We start from the raw sequence: 8,453 nt of genomic DNA on the forward strand, positions 1-8,453 counted from the left end.
AATGCATGCAGTTAAAACAGATTCTAAAATAGCAGTATTATTATTAGTTAAGAGTAATTTAAGTGGTGCTTTTGTATTTCTAACAAAAATAAATTTTACCAAGTATTCCTTCAGATAACATTGAGAAGAAGTTGGTTAAGCATTCATTTATTTGACAAATATTTACTGAGCATATAGAGTTTGTAAGGGACTGTATTAGGTAATTGATTTCTATCCTACCTTATTAAGCAAGGTAAATAAGGGGTAAGGGAAGGCCTGCAGAAACATGCCATCAAGAACCCCCTCTCAGTCTCATCATATCCTGACCTCTATTGATAACCGGACATCTGGATAGCATATTGCAGTTTCAAAGCACTGTCTCCTGACATGAATTTCTATATCGTGTTATTTTAGCCTCATATGGCTCTTAACATTTTCAACTTGTTTTTAGTGTTCTTGGTGTTGATGTCATTAATCTAACTCTTGGGTGTTAAGTTCATTTTAAAATGGAGGCTACTTTATTTTATTATTTTTTTTTAATATAATTTTATTGTCAAGTTTGGCTGACGTACAGCGAATAGAGTGTGCTCTTGGTTTTGGGGGCAGATTCCCATGATTCATCGCTTACATACAACACTCAGGGCTTATCCCTCAAAGCCCATCACCCATTTCCTCTCTCCCCCATCCCCCATCAACCTTCTGTTCTCTGTATTTAAGAGTCTCTTATGGTCTGCTTCCCTCCCTCTCTGTAACTTATTTTTTCTCCCTTCACTTCCCCTATAGTCTTTTGTTAAGTTTCTCAAGTTCCACATGTGAATGAAAACATATGATATCTGTCTTTCTCTGACTGACTTGTTTCGCTTAGCATAATACCCTCCAGTTCTCTCCACATTGTTGCAAATGGCAAGATTTCATTCTTTTTCATTGCCAAGTAGTATTCCATTATATATATAAACCACATCTTCTTTCTTCATTCTTCAGTTAATGGACATTTAGGTTCTTTCCATAATTTGGCTATTGTTGAAAGCACTGCTATGAACATTGGGGTACGTGTGCCCCTATGCATCAGCACTCCTGTATCCTTTGGATAAATTCCTTGTAGTGCTATTTCTGGGTCATAGGGTAATTCTATTTTTAATTTTTTGAGGAATCTATTTGAGCACTATTTTCGAGAGTGGTTACACCAGCTTGCATTCCCGTCAACAGTGCAAGAGGGTTTCTGTTTCAAAATGGAGGCTATTTTAAACACCATCAAACGTGCTGCAGTGTGTAGCCTACTTTCTTGAATACGTCAGGTGCCCAAGATTTGATGAATGAATGAATGAAATTTCGTTAGGTCCACGGAAGCATAGCAGGCATAATTACCATGATGTTAGAGGACGCCATGCTGTGGCTCAGAGAAAGTCTTTGTTCTCATGGCTGGTAACCTTAGAGCTCCTAATGGGGTCTCTTTCTACTTTAATTCAATCAAAATCATGTGATAATCCTCACTCAAAAAAAGAATCATTTCTTCTGCTAGTACCCCTATTACAAAAACTACTAAGAAATATATTATGTTGACATTTGTCAAACTATCTGATTTCTTAAGTCAGTTCACTTCTTTTACATACAATCATGGAATAATATCTGTGTGGCTTTGGGCTATAATTCCCAGTTGTATTGCTAGGAAGGTGACTGTGATAAGAACACTAAGTTCTCTGGAAAAGAGCAAGGGATACAGAAGATACATTTTAATGTGTGCCATTCAATGTTACATCATTCGTGTTTTCTATTTTCCCTACATGACTTCCTCTCCTCTGTCACGAGTTTCAAAAGAATGAGACTAAGGCGCCCCATGTCTTATTACTGGCGGTGGCAGAACTCTCTGCACGGCGAACAGTGCACATGGCTTCTCAAGAATATATGGATTCCAGTAAAGGATTTTGTTTTAAAAATGAAAACGTGTCGGGGATATCTAAATGCTTAAAGGTATGTACCTTTAGCAACAACGAAAGAACTTACTCAGTTATGGACGAAAAAATGTATTTTCTTTATGTTTCTCTCTCTTTATGCCTCTCTCTTATGACCCTGCTACAGATAAAAGAATCTTTGAAAGAAATTTTCAGTCACATGACTGAATCTTCTTTAATACTGACTTGATTCAGGGCACCTGGATGGGTCAGTAGGTTAAGCGTCAGACTGGTGCTCAGGTCATGATCTAATGGTTTGTGAGTTCAAGCCCCTGGTTGGCTCTGTGCTGACAGCTCAGAGCCTGCAGCCTGCTTCAGGTTCTGTGTCTCCCTCACTCTCTGCCCCTCCCCAACTCGCACTCTGCCTCTCTGTCTCAAAAATAAATAAACATTAAAAAAATTTTAAAAAAAGACTAAAAACATTAAAAAAATTTTTTTAATATTGTAGAGGTTTCTTTATGTTTTATTTTACATTATTTAAAGGAACAAGTTAAACCCTGTTCTGAGGCTGATTCCTTTGTTCCTGGGGGAGAATTTTCTTGCCTTCACGCGAACAATTAGATGGCAGGTGACGGACATGCTGTATTACCCTGGGCTTTGTGGTTCAGAAGCCCTTTCATATACCTTATCTCTCCTGACCCTTCTCCCTGCCTTTTGGAGCAGGCAGGGGAAGCTCTCATTATCTTCCCTTTGCAGAGGAGAAAAGTGAAACTCTGGGAATGTCAGTGGCTTGCCTAAGTAAGGTCAAACCATAAAGGGGAAACAGAATCTTCGGACTTTGACCCCAGCACTGTAACTCTCTGAGCAGTAAAAAGGGAAGAATTGCAATGTCAAATCTTGCTAGGACTTTGGTGAACAAAATCCATTTACACTAAATGAAGTTGAAATTATAAGTTAAACGTAGTAGTCCTGTGAATGAGGTATTAGGTATAAATACAAGTATTATAATATGTAATTTTAATTACCAGGAAATTTTTTTTACAACCAACAGTTCAGCCCCCAGTTAAGTATTGAAAATTTCTCAACGGATGTAAACTTTAATAATTTTCTGCACTGAGGTAATTGTTCACCAATGTAGGTGTTCAATTATTTAGATTAGCTTTGTGAGTACAGATAATTAAATTCTTTAATTAATTAATTAATTTAAAGTGTTCTTATTTATTGGAGAGAGAGGGGTGGGAGGGGCAGAGAGAGAGGGAAAGAGAGAAAGGATCCCAAGCAGGCTCTATGCTGTCAGAACAGAGCCCGAGGCAGGGCCCAATCTCTTGAACTGTGAGATCATGACCCGAGCCAAGATCGGGAGTTGGACACTTAACTGACTGAGTCACCCAGACACTCCACAGATAATTAAATTCTAAGTACAAGTCCCTTTTTTGGAACAAGTCCCTTTTTTGTTTTTGAATTGAGCCACTGGGCATTAATTTGATGCTGTTACTTCATGCTTGTTTTTCAATATTAGGTTTTTCATTCTGATTTATATGTAGGATCCTATAATATATTCAACAATATGATGTTGAACAAGATTAGATATAAAATTTCATAGTTAAAAGTGTGTGTTCAAGCTGAGTAAACTTGGTCAAGTAACATAATCCTCAGTTTCTTGGAGATAATAGCACACCTCTAATTGGCTTGTTGTAAGATTAAAAGAATTGATAATACATGAGGTACTTAGTTTTTGCATATGTTAAATTTGAAATAAATTTGAACTATGGTCTTTTTATAAATTTATTATGTCACTGTTTAATTTCAATATTGTCTTGATGAAGACACTATACACAAAATTTAAATCCCTTTTTGGAAAAATTACCCTAATATTATAATTGTTATAAACCTTATCAAAATTACTTAAAGCTGTGCATAAAGTATTATAAAAATTGGTTCCTACAAAATGATTATGACTTAGAAGGGTGATGGTGTTACTGGATTTTACATGCATGAGGCATCAATCTGATCAGAAAAGTACGTTTTGCATTTACAATTTCCTTGCTGTCTGGCTTTAGTAATATGCTAATTACATGTGTTAACTGTTAAAGGTGGAGAAGAAATTTTAACAATATCAAATGTGGTTGCTTGTAATATGAAAACTGGAAAAGCATGTCTTTGCAGATTGAAATCTAAAGAAAAACGAAAGTTTGGATTGCATGTAATTGTTTTCTCTAAAGAATCCTAAACTGCATATAGTTTGCTTACATTTTATTCTGTCGTGTGTGTGTGTGTGTGTGTGTGTGTGAGAGAGAGAGAGAGAGAGAGAGACATACAGACAGAGACACAGACACAGAGAGAGAGGGAGGGAAGGAAGGAGGGAAAGTGAATATGTGTAAAGAGAAAGTGAATTTTTCTAGTGTGACTTACTTTGACTTACTCACTAAAAGTATTGGAAAGCCACTCTATTCAAAACAAATGTAATGGGATGAAATTTTAAGTAATTTTAAGTAACAAATTTTAAGTAATGAAAAAGCTTTAAAATGACTATTAGGATTAATTCAATAGAACATCAAAAACAGATAAACCAAAGAAATGCTCACAAGGCACAACTGGGGTGAAGCATGATTTCATTTGGGACCTCACTATGCTACTTTGTGGTTTTTTCACAGAAGTTTGGCTCCATCAGAGGAATGAGAAAGATGGCTTCCTCCTTGAAATGATATCTTCGCTGCAGGAAGCCAGGTGCTTCCAGAAAAGCAGTAAGTAATAAAACTGCAGGTAGGAATGAAGCTGATGACATAGCAGCTTTGATAAGGTTCAGGAGTTGATCCCATAGTTGTTAGGAACTTGAAGAGGTGAGAGAAGACAGGACTGCAAACAGAGAGGAATTTCATGTTGAAACACATGGGTGGGACCATGTTGAGTGATGTGGAAGCCAACATTATTACGGTAACATGAGCAGGTGACTGACATGAAATGGGTATTGAGATCTCCACATGGAAAATGTTGGGGAGCTCAGAGACCTGTGTGTCAGAAGGATAAGTAATGCTGAGAGCCAACTGGCCAAGCATATTGATTGCGATTGGAGCACAGTAAAATACAAAAACAGGTGCTGCTGGTATCATTGAGGATGGTGAGAATACTTTGAAAGTCAGTAAAACATACTTATGAGCACAACCACCATTTTGCCCTAACGTACATATTAATGGGTGGCAACCCTGTGGAGATCAGAAAGAGGAGACAGCCGTGTATGAAAACTCTCCCACTTAGTCACTTTTCATTGTTCGCTTGACCTCTCTACATTTGCTTTCTTCATTGGTGCTCTAGTGCATGTTTATAAAGATTTTTCAAATTCCTATATGAAGAATATATTAGAGGAAAGGGAAAAAAGTGGGACGTGATTGCAGTCTTCTAGAGAGAAGATCAGGTGGCTTGAGTTATGATGGTGACAGTAGAATGGAGAGAAAGTGTGTATTATAGATAGATTTTGAAAATAGAAGACATAGAGACAGAGAAGACATAATCAAGGTAAATTTCCAGATTTCTGTTGCCCTTTATTCAGAATGCCAAGAGAAGGAATAAATTTTAAAATGAACTTTTAAAAGTTCATTTCCAGGCATATTGTATTAGAAACACGGAAATAGAGATGTTTAATTAGGAAATAGACTATCATGATTTTGGTAGTCAGAATAGTAGTCTAGGCTCAACATGAAACTATGAAATTGGTTATTCTCTAGATAGTGTTTTAAACCGTAAGGATAGGGGTGCCTGCGTGGCTCAGTCAGTTAAGTGTCCAACTTTAGCTCAGGTCATGATCTTATGGTTTGTGGATTCGAGCCCGGAGTCGGGCTCTGTGCTGGCAGCTAGCTCAGAGCCTGGAGCCTGGAACCTGGAACCTGTCTTCAGACTCTGTATTTCCCTCTCTCTCTGATCCTCCCCTGCTTGCGCTGTCTCTCTCTGACTCTCAAAAATGAATAAAAAACATTAGAAAAATAAATAAATAAACCATAAGGTTTCTGTGATAAGGAATAGATGGAATAAGGATAGATGGAATCACTAGGGGAAGAGTGTAAGGAGAGAGAGGAGAAGCCAGGACAAAGTCCTTAGGAATCAGAACACCTGGAGCTGAGGAAGGTGATGAGCAAAGTCCTCTGAGGATGAGTGAACAAAGGGGTGAAAAGCAAGCCAGACAAGCATGGTATTCTGGAAGTCAAGAGGGGAGAGTGTTTCAGGTCAAATGTCGTGGGTAAGTCCAATATGATGAACTCAGGGAAGGGTAAATGGTTTTGATGAGCTTGGTGTGAGTTGTTCTGCAGACAGATTATTTAAATTATACCATTTCCCATTGAATAAAACCTTGACACGTTGCCTTCATGTTTCCAGCTAAAGGCTGGAGTGAATCCCTACAACAATTGAATACTCAGAAAATTTTGCTTGAGTTGCATATCTATCCTCAACCTCCCTTAGTTTGCTCTTTTACTTCCAGTCTACAGTCAGATGATTAGGTAGATACCAGTAAAGAGCTGGGCTGCTGGCCTGTGTGCTCTCCATCCCTGAATCTCCACAGAGGAGTTTCTGCTTAAAGAGCTTCTTCTACTTTATGACTAAAGTTGAAATATTTCAAGGAATAAGTCACACAGTGATCCTTTCCCCTTAGATGCCTGCCCTTCGTTGCCCTATTTACTATAACAACCCAATATGCATAACCTAAGAAGAATGGAATGCTGTATTGATGAAAATGGTAAAAAGAACTAACACTTTGGTAGCACTTATGTGCCAGACTGTGTTCCAAGTGCTTTGTATACATGAACTCTTTTGGTTTTTACAATGAATCTGTGAGAGAGTGAGTTCTCTTATTATTTCCAGGTTACACTTGAGGACACTCAATCCCAAAGAGATTAAATAACTAGCATAAGTTTAGCTATACAACTCAAGGCTCTTAGCTATTAGCATGCACACACACACACACACACACACACACATACAGACGCACATACACACTTCTTAAGCGAGTTCAAAGTAAACTTATAAAAGAGAACCAATGAACCTAAGAGCAGGAATTTAAAAAAAAATTTATAATATTTATTCATTTTTGAGAGACAGAGAGTAAGCAGGGGAGGGACAGAGAGAGTGAAAGAGAGAGGGAGACACAGAATCTGAAGCAGGCTCCAGGCTCTGAACTGTCAGCGCAGAGCCCAACGTGGGCCTCGAACTCACGAACCATGAGATCATGACCTGAGCAGAAGTCAGACACTTAACCGACTGAGCCACCCAGGTGCCCTAGCAGGGCTTTTAAATCACAGTGAACTAGCAGTAACTGGCTCCTCACGTACCTATGAGGACAATGTATGAAAATAAATCTGAGTAAGAGCTGGATTCTGGGCCTCCTTCTGGGACTCACCTTAACACATCTCCGAAATTCATTACAGGAAATTCCTAAGTATAAAGGTGGCTCCAATATTATGAGCTCTTAAGGTAGCAAACCAAGGATAAGTGCATACATTCGGTCATAATGGCAATCTTCAATCTGGGTATGAAGTTCAACTGAGTGGGAGCCGAAGATGATCTTGCCAGAGGAGCAGGCTTTTAATTTCACCCTGCCCTCTTTGTTATGGAAATGTCTTGTGCCTTCTGGTGTGTGCCATTCAGTGTGTTACCTCCTGGTGTTATCAGGTATGTTTAATTAGTAAAAGTCTCAATGAAACACATAAATAACATAAATGTTGCTGAGTTGTAACCTCACAAATTCTACCTTCTCACAGACGCCATTTCATATTTTGCTACCATTTGACATGTGTATTGAGATAAAAGTTCTAAGTAACATGAACTGAAAGACGCTTTGTAGTTATTACGCTGAGGAAAGATATTTTGGTTCTACGCCTTCTATCCAACAATTGTCAAAAGTAGATGAGAAAACATAGTTATTTTTCCTTCTTTCATTTATTCTTTCATTCAATAATCACTTATTAATGCCTACTATATTTCAGAACTTGAAGCACAATAATGAACAATAAAATTTTTGCTTGCCAAGACCTCATTTGGAAGAGATCTTTGGAGAGAGACGAATGATCAGACCACATTAGCATGGTGTGGTGAGTTTGGTATAAACATGAGTTGCTATGTGAGCATCTGGGAAGCCACTGGCTTATTTGAAATAGGCGGCATTAAAAAAAAAAATCCTCTCTCTCTTGACCCCTCGTGAGTGTGACTTTTCTCCTGAGGAATGTTTGTTTTAAAGCACTTCAGCCTATCTTTACCCTTCAGGCCTCCAAAGCTTTAACTACTGCCCAGGACTGCAGGAAAGCATGCATTTTTCTGGAGTCATCCATGGAGTGCATGAAACCCTTAAATGGGTTTATTTATTTATTATTTGTGTATTAATTTATTAAGATTTAGAACATTTTAGTGACAAATTCAGATGTTGTAGAGGGGATGAAACGTTGGGGGACCCTTTTAAGAAAAATAATACAAAATTACAAATGTAAAATTATCTATGAAAGTTATGATTATTCAGAATGAGAACACAATATTCATACTCATTAACTACATGATATACTTCCTAATACTTGTTTTCAACCATTTTTGGCTATAGTTTTCAAT

The 8,453-nt window shown here is 37.8% G+C and overlaps 1 long non-coding RNA gene across 1 annotated transcript; it reads left to right on the forward strand.

Annotated features, from left to right (window-relative positions):
• Positions 1-1,741: 1,741 nt before the first annotated feature.
• Positions 1,742-7,978, forward strand: LOC144220919 (uncharacterized). Its single transcript, XR_013331897.1, has 3 exons — positions 1,742-1,947; positions 4,523-4,612; positions 7,841-7,978. It is a non-coding gene; the product is annotated as an uncharacterized LOC144220919 (long non-coding RNA).
• Positions 7,979-8,453: the final 475 nt, after the last annotated feature.

The sequence above is a fragment of the Crocuta crocuta genome, unplaced genomic scaffold (genome assembly GCF_008692635.1).
Source record: "Crocuta crocuta isolate KB4526 unplaced genomic scaffold, BGI_CrCroc_1.0 scaffold1, whole genome shotgun sequence".
In the NCBI taxonomy this organism is placed as follows: domain Eukaryota; kingdom Metazoa; phylum Chordata; class Mammalia; order Carnivora; family Hyaenidae; genus Crocuta; species Crocuta crocuta.